The sequence below is a fragment of the Mobula hypostoma genome, chromosome 6, assembly GCF_963921235.1.
Source record: "Mobula hypostoma chromosome 6, sMobHyp1.1, whole genome shotgun sequence".
In the NCBI taxonomy this organism is placed as follows: Eukaryota; Metazoa; Chordata; class Chondrichthyes; order Myliobatiformes; family Myliobatidae; genus Mobula; species Mobula hypostoma.
The window spans coordinates 158035245-158056285 of NC_086102.1; positions in this window are offsets into that span (position 1 = coordinate 158035245).

Genomic DNA, 21041 nt, shown 5'->3' on the forward strand with positions numbered 1-21041 from the left:
TTCTTTTAGAAAATGCTATTGATACAGCCCTTAGCCACATCTCTTCAATTTCCCACATCTTCCTTCACACCATCCTGCCCAGATATAGCATGGATTGAGTTCCTTTTGTCCTTACCTACTACCATCCCATGAGTTTCCACATCCACAAGGTGTGTCATTTATTGTGTTCTTGCTGCTGATGTGGTTTCCTCTATATCGGTGAGACCTTATGAAGTCTGGGGAATCACTTCATCAAGCACCTTTGCTCCACCTGGCATAACAGCCAGGATTTCCCGGTGGCCACTCATTTCAATTCCACTTCCTATTCCCACGCCAAAATGTCTGTCTGTAGCTTCCTCTAGTTCCAAGTTCAGGCCAAAGACAGACCTTATATTCTGCCTTGGTAGTCTCTAACCTGATACCATGAGCATCGATTTCTTCAAATTCCAATAACCTCTCCCCTCTGTTCTACCCCCCCCCCTTTGTTTCCCGTTATCACACCGGCTCAACAAACCTTCTTTTTCTCCTTCCCCACCCTCTTTATCTGCTCATCACACCTATCAATCTAACCCTTCCCTCTCCCATGGTCCTCCACCTTTCTTTCATCCATGTGCCCTAGTGGTATCTTTTCATTGTCTTGAGGTGCATGCAGTAAATAGTCTGGGTCTTGGAATGATATATGGTGGTTCAAGCAGGAATCGCTGTTGCCTGCTGAACCCTGAGTTTTGGTTCAGTGAAAAACTTTGAAGAATTTCATCAATGTGAAGTGGTTCACATTTTCTAGGGTCTTTCTGTGAACCATTATTGTTGGAGGGTGATGTGGTGCAGCAGGAACAGGTTGGTAGAGATCCTTTGTCTCAAGTGCATAGTTCATCCTCCTATAGTAAATGCTTTAGAAATGAGCTGATGAAAACTTATTGCTTGGCCTTCAAGTGCTAGCAAGCACAAGCCTTCATACTGCAGCTCAACCATTCATGCTGGGGTCATCTTAGTACTCCAATGAAGGGTTCCTAACCTTTTTTTATGCCATGGACCCCTACCATTAACCAAGGGGTCTGTGGATCCCCTGCTCTAATGTGACCCCCATAATAGATCAAAGGCCATACTGCTACAACCGATATAATAAATGTTACTTATTTTAGGGAAATGGGATTGGAGTTGGGCTATTATTGTCATATGTACCAAGATATAGTGAAAAACTTCCATTTGCGTGCCATCCAGACAGATTATTTGCATACATAAGTGCACTGAAGTAGTGAGAAGGAAAATAGAATTCAGGATATAGTGTTAGAGATTTTGAGAAGGTATTGTTGGTGGACAATAAGGTACAAGACCATCATGAGCGGGATCGTAAGGTTTGGGAGATCAGGAGTTCATTTTTTAGCACATGAGATTTTAGAGTTAGATAACAGTGGAATAAGGTCTGTCCTTGGGTCAGGTGATACCAGCTCTCAAGGATTTTCTTCCCAACATGAGGGAAAAGAAGAGAGAATGACCAGGATGGAAGGAATGCTTCCTCAAGGCAGCAGGAAGTATAGATGGAGTCAACAGCAGTGAGGCTGGTTTGATGATAGACTAAACCGCGTCCACAACTCTCCCTATAGTTTCTTGGATAGAGTTATTGCCATACCAATCTGTGATGCATGCAGATAGGATATTTTCTCTGGTGCATTATAAAAGTTGTTATATTTCAAATATACACACTGTCATATTTACAGTATAAATGTTATATATGTTTGGTGTCTCCAGATTAAAATTACAAATGGAAACCATTTCTTCCACCACATTTGACAAGAAAATACTTGTAAAATTTATTTAAGAAATATATACTTTTATTTTCTATTTTCTGACGCAAATCTACGACTTTTTCCTAAGGTTTTGACTCTGCAGAGGAGGATTTGGTGGTAGCTTACATTCTTATGGGCCTTGCCCTGATAACTTTGGGCTATGTGTGGGCTTGGACAATGATCAGCGGATGAGATCATGCTGACCTCATCCTGTTCCCATCTGACACCCATACAATCACTTATTCCATTGAATGTGAGAAATTAGCAACAAGAGGAAATATCTGGCTGATTATTTCTGCTTAACCCAAAGTCATCAAGCTCGTTCGTAGCACCAGTCAATTGGTGACCTAGTAAGAACAGTACTGTTGTAATTATTGTGTATTTAATATTTCAATATTTGTGTAATCTTGTGTATATATTGTTTAAGCATTCCTGTTTGTTTAAATAAATGATTACAGGTTATATGTAAAAATATGTTAATTGCATATGTCACCATACTGTCATGTGATATGTATGCTACCTCCACGCTAAAAGTAAAGACGAAGTTACACCCACATTCCCGGACTCCTAAGTCTTTCTTTGAATTAGTTTGATGTTTTGAAGTTACAAAACATAACAGTGATAGTATGAGCATTTTTCCTGCACAGCAAATGTTTAATGGAAGCCAACATGCTCAGTTTTGCAAACTGTACACATGCAAGCATCCAGCCATCGACTATTTCCCTGTAAACTCAGGTCTTGATTGAATAAATTTCTGTTTATGCTTCTGTCACATTGATGTACTTGAACAGTGCTATTTCCACATTCAACAACTTCTTTGTGTAACAGAATGGGAAGTGATTTACTCCATTGGAATTTTTGCTTTGGAAAGGTTTTCTGCTCTGACCAGAGATGTGTTGAAGAAGCAGACTGTGACTGAAAACTGTACCGTATCACTGAACTTCCTTTAAAACCAGTGTCATTATGTCCAACCTCCTTTAAAACCAGTGTCATTATATCGAAACCAAACAAGAGGCTTCATCCTCAAAACTGGAAGGGCTCAGATTGTCAAACCAGCTGCAACCAATTAGGTACTAACCTACAAATCTCTTTGTGATCTGATAACTTTAAGTGGACACCATAAAATATTCATCAAGTATTTTCATAATAGTACAACGATAATGTTCAAGTCTATACTTTTAAACAGCACAGGTTCAAAGTTAACTGAATATTCTGTATGATTATTAGATACTTTAAATAATAGAGAATCTTTAAATCCTTAGCCTTGCTCTTTATCCTCAGTATTATACACTCAAGGGCCATTTTATTAGGTACACCTGCACATCTACTTGTTAATGAAAATACACTATTTAACTTGCCAATCATGTGGCAGCTACCCAATGCATAAGAGCTGGCAGACATAGTCAAAAGGTTCAGTTGTTGTTCAGGCTATATATTAAAGTGAGGGGTGAAGGCAGAGGGATCTCACAAACTGCTGATCTCTTGGGGTCTCCTTGCACAACAGTTCCTAGAGTTTATAGAGAATGGTGTGAAAAATTTAAAGAAATCCCAACAGCAGCAATTCTATGGTAATGAGAGAGGTCAGATGATTATGGCTAGACTGGTAACTCAAACAACCATGCCTTACAAGAGCGGTGTGCAGAAAAGCATCTGTGAATGCACAACACATTGAACCTTGAATTGGATGGGCTACAGTAGCAGCAGAAGATCACGAATGTACACTTAGTGGTGAAAAAATGAAGCCTTTTCCAATTTAGGAACTTGTAGTTATTAATAAGTAAGCCTTGGCTGGACAGAATGTATTGAATGTAGACAATTGCTCCCCATCCCTGTCCTTCAGTTCTCACACAACAGCATTCCCCACAGATAATTATCTTACATTGATCATCTTGTGCCTTATTAGAAAGATACAATTGTGTACTGTAGGACATGTCCACTAATTTAAACTCATTTCACACAGATGAACTCTTTTGATTTAGAAACCGCTAATCCGTTAAAGTGCCTGGATGGATAACTAATAAGAATATTTCTAACCTAGAAAAAAACACTGAAAGAAGCAATTGAGGAGTTTGCAGGGGTTTTGACAAGGACCTTTGTGTCCTTACTAGTAATAGGAGAGGTCTTGGAGGTTCGGAGAGTACCAAATATTGTGCCTTTGTTCAAGAAAGAAAATAGGGGAAATTGAGATAATTATAGGGCAGTGGGCCTTGTTTAGGAAGCTATTGGAGACAACAGTGAGGAAAAGGATTTATTTGGAAAGGTATATTCTGCTTTGGGACGTTCGGCATGGCTTTGCGCAGGGCAGGTAACTTCTTACCAATTTGATTGTGTTTTATGAGGAGGCAATAAAGGTATTTGATGAGGAGAAGGCAGTGGACCTTATCTACATGGACTTTAGAAAGGCAATTGATAAAGGCCCTCAAGGTAGTTTGATTTGGAAGACAAAGATGCATGGGATATAGGGTAAATTGTAAATTTGGATTCAGAATTGGCTTGTTCATAAAAGGCAGTGAGTAAGGGTGGAAAGCTGTTATTCTGGCCATGATCAGTAGTGTTCTGCAAGGATAGATGGAACTCCACTGCTTGTAATATACAAACGGTATATCAATGATATGGATGCAAATGTAAATGGATGGATGAGCAAGTTTGTGGATGACAGCAAGATTGGTGGAGTTGTGCACAGTGTAAAGGACTATCAAAGATTTCAGCAACAATAATAATAATAATAATATCTTTATTTATAGAGCACTTTTCACACAGATGATGCAGATCAAAGTGATTTACAATTGGATAAATGCTGGGGAGGCTAGTGCTCATAATGAAGCTGGTTGAATTTACAATGTTTTGCAACTTTTTTCAATCTTGTGCAGTGCCCTCCCTCCTTATACCAGATGGTGATGCAACTAGTTAGAATGCTTTCCACGGCACATCCACAGAAATTTGCGAGTATCTTTGGTGACATTCCAATTCGTCTCAAACTCCGAATGAAATATAGCTACTGTCATGCCTTCTTTGTAATTGTATCAATTTGTTGGGCCCAGGAAAAAATTTTCAGAGATGTTGATATCCAGGAACTTGAAATTGTTCACCGTTTCTACTTCTGATCCCTTAATGAGAACTGGTATGTGTTCCCCCAACTTCCCCTTTCTGAAGTCCACGATAAATTCCTTGGTCTTACTGATGTTGAGTGCAGAGTTGCTGCTGTGACACCACTCAACCAGCTGATCTAGCTCACTCCTGTATGCCTCCAATGTTCCCTCTAATTTTTTTTACAGCTGCACAGACCAACCATTGCTCTGAGCAGGATACTTTTACACAGCCAGAAAAATGTGTGGAACTTTAATAAAACATTGTATGAAAGAAAATTCCCACCATGGTTCAACAAAGGCCACGTATGTGGGAACGTTACAGTCTCTGTGTGGCTACACACTGGTGCGGCACAGAGAGAACAGTGCTCATCACCATCTGAAGTTCTGCCAGCAATAGTTGTGTCATCAGCAAATTTATAGAATGAGTTTGAGCTGTGCCTAGCCACACAGTCATGTGTATATAGAGAGTAGAGCAGTGGGCTAAGCACTTTGGGGTGTGCCAGATTATCAGCGAGGAAGAGATGTTGTTTTCAATCTGCACAGACTGGTGAGGAAATCAAGGATCCAGTTGCAGACGGAAGCACAGAGGCCAAGTTTGGAGCTTTTTGATTAGAACTGAGGATCTGATTGTGTTGAACACAGCAGCCTGACATAGGTATTACTATTGTCCAGGTGATCCAAGGCCAAGTGGAGAGCCAGCGTGTTTGCATTTGCTGTAGACCTATTGTAGAAATAGGCAAATTTTGCTGCAGGTTCACATCCCTGCTTGGGCAGGAGTTGATTCTAGCTGTGATGAACCACTCAAAGCACATCATCTCAGTAGATGTGAGAGCCACTGAGCGATAGTCAATGTGGAGATGGTAGAAAAGTTGCAGAAAATGCTGCTTGTATTAGAGGGGACGAGCAGTAAGGGCAGACTGGGCAAACTTGGATTGTTCTTAGAGAATTGGAAGCTAAGGGTAGATCTGATAGAAGTTTTTTTTTAAAATTACGAGAGATGTTAATAGGGTAGACAGTTAGAATCTGTTTCCCAGGGTAGAAATGTCAAACACCAGGGGATATAGTTCTAAGGTTAGTGAGGGGAAGTTTAAAGGTGATGTGAGAGGCAAGTTATTTTATACAGAGAATTGTAGGTTTCTGGAATGAGTTACCAGGGGTAGCAATGGTAGTAAAGGCAGCTTTGTGGAGTTTAAAAAACTTTTAGATAGACACATGAATATGCAAGGAACGGAGGGATATGGATTATAAAGAGGATGATATAAGATTGGCACAACATCATGGGCCAAGCGGCTTTGTCACACCTTGAACCGGCCACCAGAGGGAGGCAGAGATGACAAGGCCAACCCCTTCTTGCTCATCTGCCTGTTAGCCTAATGGTCCGTTCATTGTTACCATCTTTGCCTTGTCTGCAACCCTACATAGGTTCCTTATCCCTTGTTTCTTTGCTCAGTCTTAGAATCATCTTTTTGTATGGTTTGTATTCTGCATGGAGTTCGTTGACCAGTGGTGTTCCGCAGGGATTTGTTCTGGGACCCCTCCTCTTTCTCATTTTTATAAATGACCTGGATGAAGAAGTAAAAGGGTGGGTTAGTAAATTTGCCAATGACACAAAGGTTGGGGATGTTGTGGATAGTCTGGAGGGTTGTCAGAGGTTACAGTGGGGCATTGATAGGATGCAGAACTGGGCTGAGAAGTGGCAGATTGACTTTAACCCAAATAAGTTCATTTTGGTAGGTCCAATTTGAAAGCAGAATATAATATAAATGGTAAGACTCTTAGCAGTGTGGAGGATCTGAGAGATCTTGGGGTCCATGTCGATAGGACACTCAAAACTGCTGCGCAGGTTGATAGTGTTGTTAAGAAGGCGCCTGGTGTTTTGGCATTCATCAACCATGGGACTGAGTTCAAGAGTCATGAGGTAATGTTACATCTATATAAGACCTTGGTCAGACCCCACCTGGAGTACTGTGTTCAGTTCTGGTCACCTCACTACAGGAAGGATGTGGAGGAGATTTACAAGGATGTTGCCTGAATTGGAGGGAGTACCTTATTAGAATAGGTTGAGTGTACAATGAAATATAATGTTGGAAAATGCATGGTCGTGCACTTTGGTAGTAGAAATAAATGTGCAGGCTATTTTCTAAACAGGGAAAAAATCCAGGAATCTGAGATACAGAGGGACTTGGGAGTCCTTGTGCACAATGCCTTGAAGGTTAACTTGCAGGTTGAGTCAGTGGTGAGGAAGGCAAATGCCATGTTAGAATTCATTTCAAGAGGTCTAGAAACAAGAGCAAGGATATGATGCTGAGGCTTTATAAGGCACTGGTGAGGCCTCACCTTGAGTATTGTGAACAGTTTTGGGCCCCTCATCTTAGAAAAGATGTGCTGGCATTGGAGAGGGTCCAGAGGAGGTTCACAAGGATGATTCTGGGAGTGAAAGGGTTATCATATGAGGAACGTTTGATGGCTCTGGGTCTGTACTCTCTGGAATTCAGAAGGATGAGGGGGATCTCATTGAAACCTTTCGTATGCTGAAAGGCCTAGACAGAGTGGATGTGGAAAGGATGTTTCCCATCGTGGGAGAGTGTAGAACAAGGGGGCACAGCCTCAGGATAGAGGGGAGCACTTTTAAAACAGAGATGCAGAGAAATTTCTTTAGCCAAAGGGTGGTGAATTTGTGGAATTTGTTGCCACGTGCAGCTGTGGAGGCCAGGTTATTGGGTGTATTTAAGGCAGAGATTGAGCGGTTTTTGATTGGACATGGCATCAAAGGTTACAGGGAGAAGGCTGGGAGTTGGGGTTAAGGAGGAGAAAAAAAAAGAATCAACCATAATTGAATGACAGAGCAGACTTGATGGGCCAGATGGCCTAATTCTGCTCCTATGTCTTATGGTTATGGTTTTGTGTACTTGGCCTTTTCTTCTTGGAGTGAAGGAGGATGAGTGGTGACCTGATAGAGGTGTATAAGATGATGAGGGGCATTGATCGTGTGGATAGTCAGAGGCTGTTTCCCTGGGCTGAAATGGCTAACACGAGGGGGCATAGTTTTAAGGTGCTAGGAAATAGGTACCAAGGGGATGTCAGGGGTACGTTTTTCGCACAAAGAGTAGTGGGTGCGTGGAATGCACTGCCGGCAGCGGTGGTGGAAGTGGATACAACAGGGTCTTTTAAGAGCCTCTTAGATAGATACACAGAACTGAGAAAAATAGAGGGCTATGTGCTAGGGAAGTTCAAGGCAGTTTCTAGAGTAGGTTACATGGGTTGGCACAACTTTGTGGGCTAAGGGGCCTGTAACATGCTGTAAATTTCTATGTTCTATGTTCTATGTAAGTGAAATCTTGCATTTTTTCATAGGAATCTCTTATTTTTGAAACTCCGTAGATAATATTGTTGGATTTTGACTTTGCCTGTGTTTTTTTGGACCCTCTACCTGAATCTTGACTGCTAAGGAATCCAGGAAAGCCCTGTTGGATTTTTTCCCTGAACTTTGTGTGACTTGTCTTTGCAATTGGGTTCACTGCTATTCAGTGTGAGGGAAGTTAAAACTGAAGAAGTTACCTAGTCAGCTGTGATAGGCTTATCCAGTTCTAGGAGTGCTCTATGTTCTGTACTTCTCATTCCAGCATGTGGCCATCACTGAGGCAACTCCAACAAGCCTGTCAGTATCTTCTTGTCTGAACGTAAATTCATAATATCTGATGGTGAAACTATTGTTGGCAGGATCTCAGATGGGTGTATAGAAGTAAGATATCCCAGTTAGTTGAGTGGTGTTGTAGCAACAGCCTTGCACTCAGTGTTAGCAAGACCAAGGAGCTGATTGTGGACTTCAGAAAGGATAAGATAAAGAAACACTCATCAATACATAGGGATCAGCAGTGGAGAGAGTGAGCAACTTCAAGTTCCTGGCTCTCAATATTTCAAGGACTTTGTTGGAGCAAAGAATATTAATGGATTTCCAATTGATCTGTGAAGAATATTTTGCTGTTTCTTGCATGATCTCGTTAATGGGGGGTGAAGTGAAAGAGGCCAGCCAGGGAAGCATTTGTATAGTTAAACTAGAGTTAACAATAGGGCTTTCAACAGATAAATACCTGGTGTGTTGCAAATTCAGTCACCTCACACTTGAAAGCTTGTTGGACTAGAAATACTATGTTGAAACTCGTATTAATTTTATGGTTTAAGAAAATAAATGGAAAACTCAATGAAGTGTGAGAAATTATATACCAGCTTCAGTTTCTTTAATGTTTATAAAGCAGTTTTGTCTGGTGATTTATGTATCAACTGAACATAAATTATAAATATTTCTCAATAAACTGCAAGAAGACGGATCTGGAGAGCATGGGGGTGGGGTGTAATAAGATACAACACAATATTCTTCACAGGGTATTTGGAACTTATTTACCCCCTTATCTTTTGAATTATGTATTGATGATAATAAACTAAACTCATATTGAAACCCATCCAATCCTAGACACAGTAACCTAGAGTGGGGAAAGAGAGCCAGCTGCTATTTTTTGAGCTGATTTAGTGTCTGTGGCTGCTTCCACGGCCATGGGCAAAACTTATTTGTGGCTCTAAATGTTTACAAATGTATTTGGGAGTAGCCTTCTTCAAAAGTGAGAGAGAAGGTATGACAAACTGCAACTTAAACACAAAGTATTGATATAATAAAGACATAAAGACAGAAAAACTTTTAGTTAAATGTGAGCTGGGATAGCCCAGTTAAATGGTTATCCACAGCCTTAAGGATCTGTGCTTATCCCACTGCTCTACTCTTTCTACAATCATGACTGTGTTGCTAAGCACAGCTCAAAGGCCATCTATAAGTTTGTTGACAATACAACTAATGTTGGCAGAATTTCAGATGGTGACGAGGAGGCGTACAGGAGCAAGACATATCAGCTGGTTGAGTGGCGTTGCTGCAACAACCTTGCACTCAATGTCAGTAAGGTCAAAGAATTGATTAAGGACTTCAGGAAGCACAAGTTGGGGGAACTCAGCAGTCCTCATAGAGGGATCAGAAGTGGAAAGGGTGAGCAATTTCATGTTCCTGAGTGTCAACGTCGCTGAGGATCTATCCTGGACCCAACATATTGATGCAGTTACAAGTAAGGCATGACAGTGGCTATACTTCATGAGGAATTTGAGGAGATTTGGTATGTCACCAAAGATACTCACAAGTTTCTATAGATGTACAGAGAACATAGAACATAGAATAGTACAGCACAGTACAGGTCCTTTGGCCCACAGTGTTGTGCCGACTCTTAAACCCTGCTTCCCATATAACCCTCCCACCACCTTAAATTTCTCCATATACCTGTCTAGTAGTCTCTTAAATTTCACGAGTGTATCTGCCTCCACTACTGACTCAGGCAGTGCATTCCTGGCACCAACCACTCTCAGAGTTAAAAACCTTTCTCTAATATCCCCCTTGAACTTCCCACCCCTTACCTTAAAGCCATGTCTTCTTGTATTGAGCAGTGGTGCCCTGGGGAAGAGGCGCTGGCTGTCCACTCTATCTATTCCTCTAAATATCTTGTATACCTCTATCATGTCTCCTCTCATCCTCCTTCTCTCTGAAGAGTAAAGTCCTAGCTCCCTTAATCTCTGATCATAATGCATACTCTCTAAACCAGGCAGCATCCTGGTAAATCTCCTCTGTACCCTTTCCAATGCTTCCACATCCTTCCTATAGTGAGGCGACCAGAAATGGACACAGTACTCCAAGTGCGGCCTAACCAGAGCTTTATAGAGCTGCATCATTACATCGCGACTCTTAAACTCTATCCCTCGACTTATTAAGGCTAACACCCCATAAGCTTTCTTAACTACCCTATCTACCTGTGAGGAAAATTTCAGGAATCTGTGGACATGTACCCCAGATCCCTCTGCTCCTCCACACTACCAAGTATCCTACCATTTACTTTGTACTCTGCCTTGGAGTTTGTCCTTCCAAAGTGTACCACCTCACACTTCTCCAGGTTGAACTCCATCTGCCACTTCTTAGCCCACTTCTGCATCCTATCAATGTCTCTCTGCAATGGAGAGTGGAGAGCATTCTAACTGGCTGAATCACTGTCCAGTGTAGGGGAGGGGGGCACTGTACAGGATCAAAATAAGCTGTAGAACGTTGAAACTCAGTCAACTCCATCGCGGGTACTGTCCTTGTCAGCATCTGAGACATCTTCGACGGGTGATGCCTCAAAAAGGTGGCATCCATCATCAAAGACCCCTCATCACTCAGAACATTGCTACCATCAGGGAGGAGGTACAGGAGACTGAAGGCACACACTCAATGATTCAGGTACAGCTTCCCCTCTGCCTTCAGATTTCTGAATGGATATTGATAGATACTTTATTGATCCCAAAGGAAATTACACTGTCACAGTAGCATTACAAGCTCACAAATATACAAATATTAGCACAGCAAGTAAGAATTAAAGAAATGTCACCTCCAACAGTCTAACAGGAGGGGGTCATCACTTCCCTGGTTATAGGTTGACTCATTATAGAGCCTAATGGCTGAGGATAAGAATGACCTCATGTAATGCTCTTTGGAGCAGAGCGGTTGTCTTAGTCTATTACTAACAGTGCTCCTCTGTTCAGCCAAGGTGGCATGCAGAGGGTAAGAAATATTGTCCAGAATTGCCAGGATTTTCCGTAGGATCCCTTGTTCTACCACAGCCTCCACTGTGTCCTGTTCGACCCCTATAACAGTGCCAGTCTTTCTCATCAGTTTAGTGAGCCTGTTGGCATCACCCATGTTGATGCCATTACCCCAGCACACCACCACACAGGTCACAACAGACTGGTAGAACATGTGAAGGAGAGGCCTGCATACTCCAAAGGACCTCAGTCTCCTCAGGAAATAGAGGTGACTGGCCCTTCTTGCACACAGCCTCTGTGTTGGTGCCCCAGTCAAGTCTATCATCCAGGGGCTCCCCCTCTACCTCACTACTTTTTTTTCTCCTTTTGCTTATTTAATTTAACTTTTTAAAATATATAAATTTGTTGTAATTTAGAGTTTTTATTATGTAATATAATGTACTGCTGACTCAAAACAACAAATTTCAGAAAATCTGCCAGAGATATTAAACCTGATTCTGATTCTGAACTGAAATCTATGTTTTAGTTTGCCAGTCTGCAATTGCCAATTGTGCTGATGTTCTGTTCTAAATATCATCTGCAGAAAACTAAGACCAGAAAAGTGGATGATCTGCATTCTGGGTATAGGTGATGGAGTCAGTTGTTACAACAAAGTGACACAAACAGTGGACCCTCAGTGAAATTAACTGCTTTTCTCATGTAATCGGACAGTAGTATGGTAATTTACAACAATGCAACGATAATTTAAAAATAAAGCTCCTTTACTGGGGTAACATGCTTAATGGTAAGTTGACACCAAAAGTAATGGATTAGCAGGAAAATATAGATGATTTTCAGGTAGAGTTAGATATATATACAAGAGAAAAATAAATGGAAGAATATATTGCAAGCATTAGGTTAAGGAGCTTTTATAGCCGTGAGCTCTTAAACTTGCCACACTCAAAATTCTGACAAGAATTACCAATGGAATTTCTTAAAGTGCCTTGTTTAAAAGTGTGGATCTGAATACCAGCTTGCTGCGCTAGCAAATGATTATAATTAATTCCATGAGTGCAAAAGGAAAATTATCATAATATCCTCAAAGAACATAAAAAGAGTTAAGGATGTGGCTAACATATGACATTTTAAATAACTTTGTTAATTAATTATGATGTGAAAATGACCACAGATATATTACAGAATCTTCAATCTACATCTTGATCCATTTATACAAGCTGAGAAAATAAACAGCCACTCTATGACACAACAACCACAAAATATATATGAATGTTTCTGCTTCTGAAATAGTCTTGGGTGCATGGCGTAGATCCTTTTTAATTGTAACACCCTGGGGAAGGTTTCACTGATAATGTAATGGTCTTTCTGTAGAAGCACTGCTAATGTAACGGTTTTTCTGTAGCAGCAGTGTTTGGGTTATGGCTAGAGATAATAGGGGCTTTGGAATGTGCACCGTCCAATGAAAGGAGTGTTTTTTTTTCTTGTTGTGTGCCTGAGAACGAGGTGATCTGGGTCTTTTGTTTGGCGAGAGATGAAGAGAGAAGATGCCAGAAAGGAGAGGTCGTAGAGAGCAGGAAGGAGTAGACTTGGAGTGAGGCTGGGAGTCAACAAAGCCTGAGGAAGTCGATGGAGGACCAATGGAAGGGAAACCATGAGCTCCAACTGTTTCATTAAAATGGGCCCTTTTCTTTACTAACCCTTTAGACAAATTAAGAATTATAAAGCTAAACCACTTAATTTCATATGGTGTACTGTTTGTTATTTTGTGGTACTGATTTGTAATGGGGGAACAGATCTCACAGCATCTCACAAACAAGAGGTTTTTCACCTCAGATTTCATATGTTTGGCGGGGCCAGAGACTATCTTCCCTAGACGAACACCGCCGACCGAACCTGAGGGTTACATAGATAATAGAGGGGCTATGCATCCAACACACATCAAAGTTGCTGGTGAACGCAGCAGGCCAGGCAGCATCTCTAGGAAGAGGTACAGTCAACGTTTTGGGCCAAGACCCTTCGTCAGGACTAACTGAAGGAAGAGTTAGTAAGAGATTTGAAAGTGGGAGGGGGAGGGGGAGATCCAAAATGGTAGAAGACAGGAGGGGGAGGGATGGAGCCAAGAGCTGGACAGGTGATTGGCAAAGGGGACATGAGAGGATCATGGGACAGGAGGCCTAGGGAGAAAGAAAAGGGGGAGGGGGGAAGCCCAGAGGATAGGCAAGGGGTATAGTGAGAGAGACAGAGGGAGAAAGAGGAGAGAGAGAGAAAGAATGTGTGTATATAAATAAATAAATAACGGATGGGGTACGAGGGGGAGGTGGGGCATTAGCGGAAGTTAGAGAAGTCAATGTTCATGCCATCAGATTGGAGGCTATCCAGACAGAATATAAGATGTTGTTCCTCCAACCTGAATGTGGCTTCATCTTTACAGTAGAGGAGGCCATGGATAGACATATCAGAATGGGAATGGGATGTGGAATTAAAATGTGTGGCCACTGGGAGATCCTGCTTTCTCTGGCGGACAGAGCGTAGGTGTTCAGCAAAACGATCTCCCAGTCTGCATCGGGTCTCGCCAATACATAGAAGGCCACATCGGGAGCACCAGACCCAGTATATCACCCCTGCTGACTCACAAGTGAAGTGTCGCCTCACCTGGAAGGACTGTCTGGGGCCCTGAATGGACAAGGGAGTCGCGTAGGGAGCGATCCCTGTGGAAAGCGGGGTGGGGGGGGAGGGAAAGATGTGCTTAGTGGTGGGATCCTGTTGGAGGTGGCGGAAGTTACGGAGAATAATATGTTGGACCCGGAGGCTGGTGGGGTGGTAGGTGAGGACCAGGGGAACCCTATTCCTAGTGGGGTGACGGGAGGATGGAGTGAGAGCAGATGTGCGTGAAATGGGGGAGATGCATTTGAGAGCAGAGTTGATGGTGGAGGAAGGGAAGCCCCTTTCTTTAAAAAAGGAGGATTTCTCCCTCAATGCATATTTGTTTCTAAATTTTGATTGTTCAGGCACTTTGTATTATTTATCATATGCACGTTGAGGATGTTTGCATTAAAAAGGCAGTGGCTTGAACCGCAAGCTATTTATTTCAGTGACAATCAAACACTTTTACTTGTCCCAAGCATGCAAAAGGAGTTGTAAAAATAAAAATTAATTTTGCCTTAATTTTCACATACTCTCAGCAATCCAGTTAGATTTAACTTTTTAGTTACGACACCACAAATATACTCTAGTCCTTTAACTCTTTGTAATATGCCACAAGGGTTCCTTATAGCATTCTAAATACATTTTTCCGATGCTAAGATATACTTCTCTGTAAATGTTTAATATTGAAATTCCAAAGTGTCCTAAAGTACATAAAAGTACTGTTAAGAGGCAGAAAGCTATATAAACACATTGCACTGGTGAATGGGCCACTGTTGTGATTAACTGAGGCTCCCTTTAATTTGATGGAGGAAAAAGAATCTTGAAAAACCCAACTAGCTCTTGACATTTGAGTGTATTCACAGTGCAACTGCAGTGTCATTGCAAAGTGGCTTTACTCTGCAGGGTGCATAGTATAAATGCAGCCAAGACACAAAAGTATTTTGTATCAGGTAGCCATGGCATCTAAAGAAAATAGACATGATAAAACTGCTACATTTTATCAAGTGAATAACAATGTTTGAATGTCTGTCAGGCTATGGCTATGAAGGATCAGAATAACACAGAGTTTTACATTTTTCTCAAGTCAGCTCATAAGAGTTGAAAATGCTTGTTTCAGTAAATTCTTGGAAACACGAATCATTCTTTTCTCTTTTTCTATCCATTGTTCAGTTGCTGGAACTAATTATCATTGCCATGAAATCTATTAGGTGCACAGTCCAAAAATAATAAAAGTAATGCTTACATGGACAAAAAATGAAAAAAATGATAATTGCATTGGTGACAAATACCATGTTACAGTAGTAGAAAGAAACTCTCAGAATATACAGCAGCAGATTAGTCGATCACCTTGAGAAATTTTTTTGTCAGTTATATGGCTGGTTAAACTAGGAAATTAAGTAAGCTAGTTGTGTTAAAAAAGGAGCAAAACAAAAGTATTTAAAGAAGGTAAGCAACAGAATATGCGTCAATGGTCATTTAGATTTTCCTGTGTAGTTGTGCTTTTGTGTAGTCCAGGGTTAATATTATAGAAATATTCTGTGAATTTCAGCTTATTGGTATGGACTATAGATGCTTTATTTTCCAACACGATATCCGTAGATTAAAAATTTATAGACCTGAGACGTGGGGAATATTTCTGAATTCTTGGTAGTATTAAAGAACAAAATCAGTTTAGAATTAGTATCCTGAAATACTCCTTTAAAAGTACAGAAAATATTTTATGTTTAAACTAGACCTTAAGAGAGCTACTTAGGAAGTACAAATGTTAAAATAATAACTTAGTAGTATTGAGCTGTATCCTTCTGGGGAAGGAAGTCAACAACATATTCAGCACATATGAAGGCTATATTGGTTTGTTAGTATTCCAGTTTTGGGGGGAAAAAAAAGCAATTTGGCCAAATCCTACTTTCCACTTGAACAAAATACTGTAGATGCCAAAAATATGGAACAAAAACAGAAAATGCTAGCATAATTCAGTAGAACAGGCATCATTTGTGTGGAGTCAACGTATTGGGCCTTTGACTCCTCATCCCTCTTCCAATTTAAATAACAATTGTTTTTTCACATTTCCGGTTCCCATGATGGGCCATTGAGCTGAAATGTTGCCCCTCTTTCTCTTGACCTGCTGAATATTTCCAGCATTTTTGTTGTTATTTACAATCCTTGTAGGTTATGGCACTTCTAACGGATACTGCCTCAGCCATCCTTATGAGAAGCATCTTGTAGAATGAAGAGACTATAAATAAATTGCGTTTGACTATATTTCTTTAGCTCTTTCAACTTGTACTAATGTCACTATGCTTACTTTGTTCAAAGTTCAAAGTAAATTTATTATCAAATTATGTATGCTACATTGAGATTCACTTTCTTGCAGGTATTCACAGTAGAATAAAGAAATACAATAGAATCAATGAAAAACTACACACAAGTGTTACGTACCCCGTAACTGGGTTGCCAAACCAGCAGAAATGGATCACTCAGTTGGAGTCTGGAGTACTAGAACTAAGAAAGTTTTATTAAAGAAACAAGCAACACAGTAATCGAAAGGATAATAAATGCAACAATTCAACAATGATAACCACACATGTGCACAGAATTAAGATAACAGCATCAATCAAGCTCTATCGTTGTCTAGGGGTAAATGACCAATTTCAAAATGACTCAAAGTTCAGTTCGCAGTAATCGTTGCCATGGCGATGGACAAGGTGGGGGAAGAGAGACAGAGAGAACAACTCATCATTCAGCACAGCTTCACTCACAGACCAGCGAGATTGCTCACGAGCAACTTTTGGGCGGGTCCTTGGTGATGTCACCTGAGGTCACCGACTGTGACCCCTCCTCCAGATGCGGTCGATCCTCTGCAGTGAACCCGGCACCCAGGCAAGGGCGGACACACACCGGGCTCCCGCTGATCGTACCTTTCCACCCTGTGCGTTGTCCGGTACTTCTCACCACTCGTGAGAGGCGCACCGCTTCCAGGGTCTCGTTATCTCGGGTGGCGTGTGTCTGTCTTAGCGAACCTGTCCCTTTTTATCCCCCTGCTGGGGTATCGCCTGTCCATCACTTCAAACAGTTCAGGGTTCAAAGGGGGAGCCGCTCCAGACAGCTCCCTCTCCCACGTCCCTCCATTACACATCTCCAGACGCTGCTCCATTGTTCCTTATCTCTCCTTCCCCTGAGGGCAGGTGGCAGACCAACTGCTGATGCCACTGATGCTAGCCCAGGCCAGCAAACATCTTAATTTTATGTGTATTCTCGTAACACTTCCCCCCTTTAAGGATTTTTACCGGGAGGTAAAAATTACAAACATGACTACATTATCTGATACATACACAATATACATCTTTAACAGTTATTTAGCTAATACAGAGAATTTGAAGCTGTCAACACCTTGACAGACAGTCATCACATTTTCTGTTCCTTTTACACGTGTTATTAATAATCCCTTAGACCAGGCTCCAACTCAGCAAACTTCATAGTGGCCAAAAACACTGATGAATTGCGACCAATGTAACCTCTCATTTGGTTTTGTCCCGGACCACAACAACAAGGGTCGTCCCATTCCGACTCAATTTTCTCTCGCAAGGGCTTAGTAGGAGGGGGACGGGTATTGACCGCAGAGTTATTGCAAAACTTCCTGCAGTACCCCACCATCTCCAAGAGCCTTCTGAGGGCCCTCTTGTCTGTCGGGGTTGGGAGGTCAGCGATAGCCTGCACTGTAGCTTGCATCACTGCCAGCTGCCCCTGTGTCACCACAATTCCCAGGTAAGTGACCTTCGTGTGGCCGAATTCATTTTTTTCAAGGTTCACTATCAAGCTGGCTTCAGACAGCCGTGTTAAATTGCCAATACACACCTCTGTGTTCATCAGCCCTTTAGTCACTGAATTACTCAAAAAATATGGGTGTTGTTTACTTGGCCGCCCTATTGTAACCACAATCACCCAACGTCACAGTTCTTTGCATTTCCTCGGGACAATCAAACACATGGGTGCGAGTCGTTTAATTACTCCTTCGGGGATTAAGGGAGAGACCTTATCAGTAGACCTGGCCAAAACAATAGCCTTCTCCCATCTGACCGATCCCATCCTAATCTTTTCAAAATGGTTTTTTCCTCTTAGCAGGGGGCCCCTAGCTTCATTGATTTCCACGCTAACACCGACTAGGTTTGTTAGCATATCAAAAGCCGGTGACCGTCTCAGTTCGCGTCGGTCATGATCAATAACATTCTTCCCCCTGGGCAGCCGGTAAATCTCTTTCGTGATTCCACCAACTGTTTCCTCCAGCACCGCAAAATGTCCACCGGGGGGTACCTCGTGGGCCATGTTAAAAACCTCATCCCCATAACTCTTTTGCACCACCCCCCACTCCTCATCTGCGGATACTGTCCTTGATTTCCCTTTCTTCCTTAGCACTTCCTCATCCGCACAATAGCTTGTCAAGGCTGTGTCAGAGAGAGCGGTCTCTGCCAAAACCATCAGCCCCTCGTCTCGCTCCTGCGTCTGCACAAATTCTTTCCTGGCTACTGCTACGTCTGTCCCAGCTCCCTCACTACCTCTTATCTCACTACACCCTGTCTCATACAAGGTTGGCAGAAATGTTTCAGCCAAATTCACCATCGCGGGTGGGGCCTCCATGCTGGCAGGCTGACCCGTCAATCTCACGACTGGGAACACGATTCCTCCGGCGATGTCATTACCGAGCAAGACTTCCACGTCTTTCATCGGTAATTCGGACCTCACCCCGATCGTGACTAGTCCAGAGACCAGGTTGCTCTGTAAATGTATCTGGTGCAAAGGGACTGACTCTGTCCCTTCCCCAACACCTTTGACCTCTACCTCCCCAGTCTGGGTCTCTGAGCTAAACTCTAATACACTCTTCAGTATTAGTGACTGACACGCTCCCGTGTCTCTCCAGATCCGCACTGGAACTGGTTTTAACCTCTTTTTCACTGACACCAATCCGGCCGAGATAAACCTCTCGCGCCCTTCCTGGACTTTTTCAGACCTGTCCTTCCCTAGCGGTTCGCTTAACAGCTCAATACAGCCATTCAAAATTTCCGCTTTTCCTTTCCCCGTCTCCTTCCTTGGGGCAAAGCACCTGGACGCAAAGTGTCCGACTTTCCCACAATTATAACAGACGACCCCAGGAGACTTCCTACCAGACTGCTCCCGGTCTACCTTATCCTTTTCACTAGTCCCCGGCTTACTTTCTGACTTTTCCGGTGGACTCTCCCCGCCGTCCTGACTACCCTTCTGGTAGCCTTTACTCGGGGCAACCTTCATTTTATGCGTCAACGCATACTCATCCGCTAACTTAGCAGTTGCGGCTAACGTGGCTGCCTCTTTCTCATCGAGGTAGGGTCTCATACCCTCAGGGACACAACCTTTAAACTGCTCAATCAGAATCAGTTGTAGCAGTCTGTCATAATCCCCCTCTACCCCCTTCGAGGCGCACCAACGCTCACAATATGTTTGCATCTCACGAGCAAACTCCAAATACGTGCGGTCCCACCGCTTCCTCGCATTCCGGAACCTTTGCCGGTATGCCTCCGGGACCAACTCATAAATCCTGAGGATGGCCTCCTTCACCACCTCATACTTCTGGGCATCTTCCGCGGATAAAGCGGAGTAAGCTTGTTGGGCTTTCCCTTTCAGTACACTCTGAAGTAAAACAACCCACTTATCCCTCGGCCAGTCCTGACTTATAGCTACTTTTTCGAAGTGGAGAAAGTACCGATCCACATCGGTATCGTCAAATGGGGGAACCAGCCTAACCTCCTGGGTCGCCCGGAACCCTCCACCTTGGTTCGGCACGAGCCCCTGCTCGGCCCTTATCCTTAACTTCTCCAGCTCAAATTCCCTTTCCCTCTGTTTCTCCTCTCTCTCCAACTGTCTTTCTCTCTCTTGCCTTTCTACCTCTTTCTCTCTCTCTCGCCTTTCTAACTCTTTCTCTCTCTCTCGCCTTTCTAACTCTCTCTCTTTCTCCTGCCTTTCTAACTGCTTCTCTTCGTGTTCTAACTGCCGTACCCGGAACTCGTGCTCGAGTCTCAGTTTTTCAAGCTGTACCTGTACCGCGTCTCCAGCAGGTTTTTCAATAGACACCACCCCCAGCTCACCTTGGGGAAACACACCTTTAGATACATAGTGCTCTACAATAGCTCTGTGTATCTCCTCTCTCCTCATTGTCGACTTCACCTTAGCAAGATTCACCCGTTTGGCCACAGCTATCAATTCCGATTTCCTGGCATCCTCTAATGCCTCCAAGGTCGGCGCCTTTATAAATTCCTCAACCTCCATTTCTGCTGTTTGTCTTTTCTTTCTTTCGGGAATTTTAACCCAATCAATTTACTCCATCCCAAATTTAGCGTTCAAAATCCCGGACGAGAACCCCACTTATGTTACGTACCCCGTAACTGGGTTGCCAAACCAGCAGAAATGGATCACTCAGTTGGAGTCTGGAGTACTAGAACTAAGAAAGTTTTATTAAAGAAACAAGCAACACAGTAATCGAAAGGATAATAAATGCAACAATTCAACAATGATAACCACACATGTGCACAGAATTAAGATAACAGCATCAATCAAGCTCTATCGTTGTCTAGGGGTAAATGACCAATTTCAAAATGACTCAAAGTTCAGTTCGCAGTAATCGTTGCCATGGCGATGGACAAGGTGGGGGAAGAGAGACAGAGAGAACAACTCATCATTCAGCACAGCTTCACTCACAGACCAGCGAGATGGCTCACGAGCAACTTTTGGGCGGGTCCTTGGTGATGTCACCTGAGGTCACCGACTGTGACCCCTCCTCCAGATGCGGTCGATCCTCTGCAGTGAACCCGGCACCCAGGCAAGGGCGGACACACACCGGGTTCCCGCTGATCGTACCTTTCCACCCTGTGCGTTGTCCGGTACTTCTCACCACTCGTGAGAGGCGCAC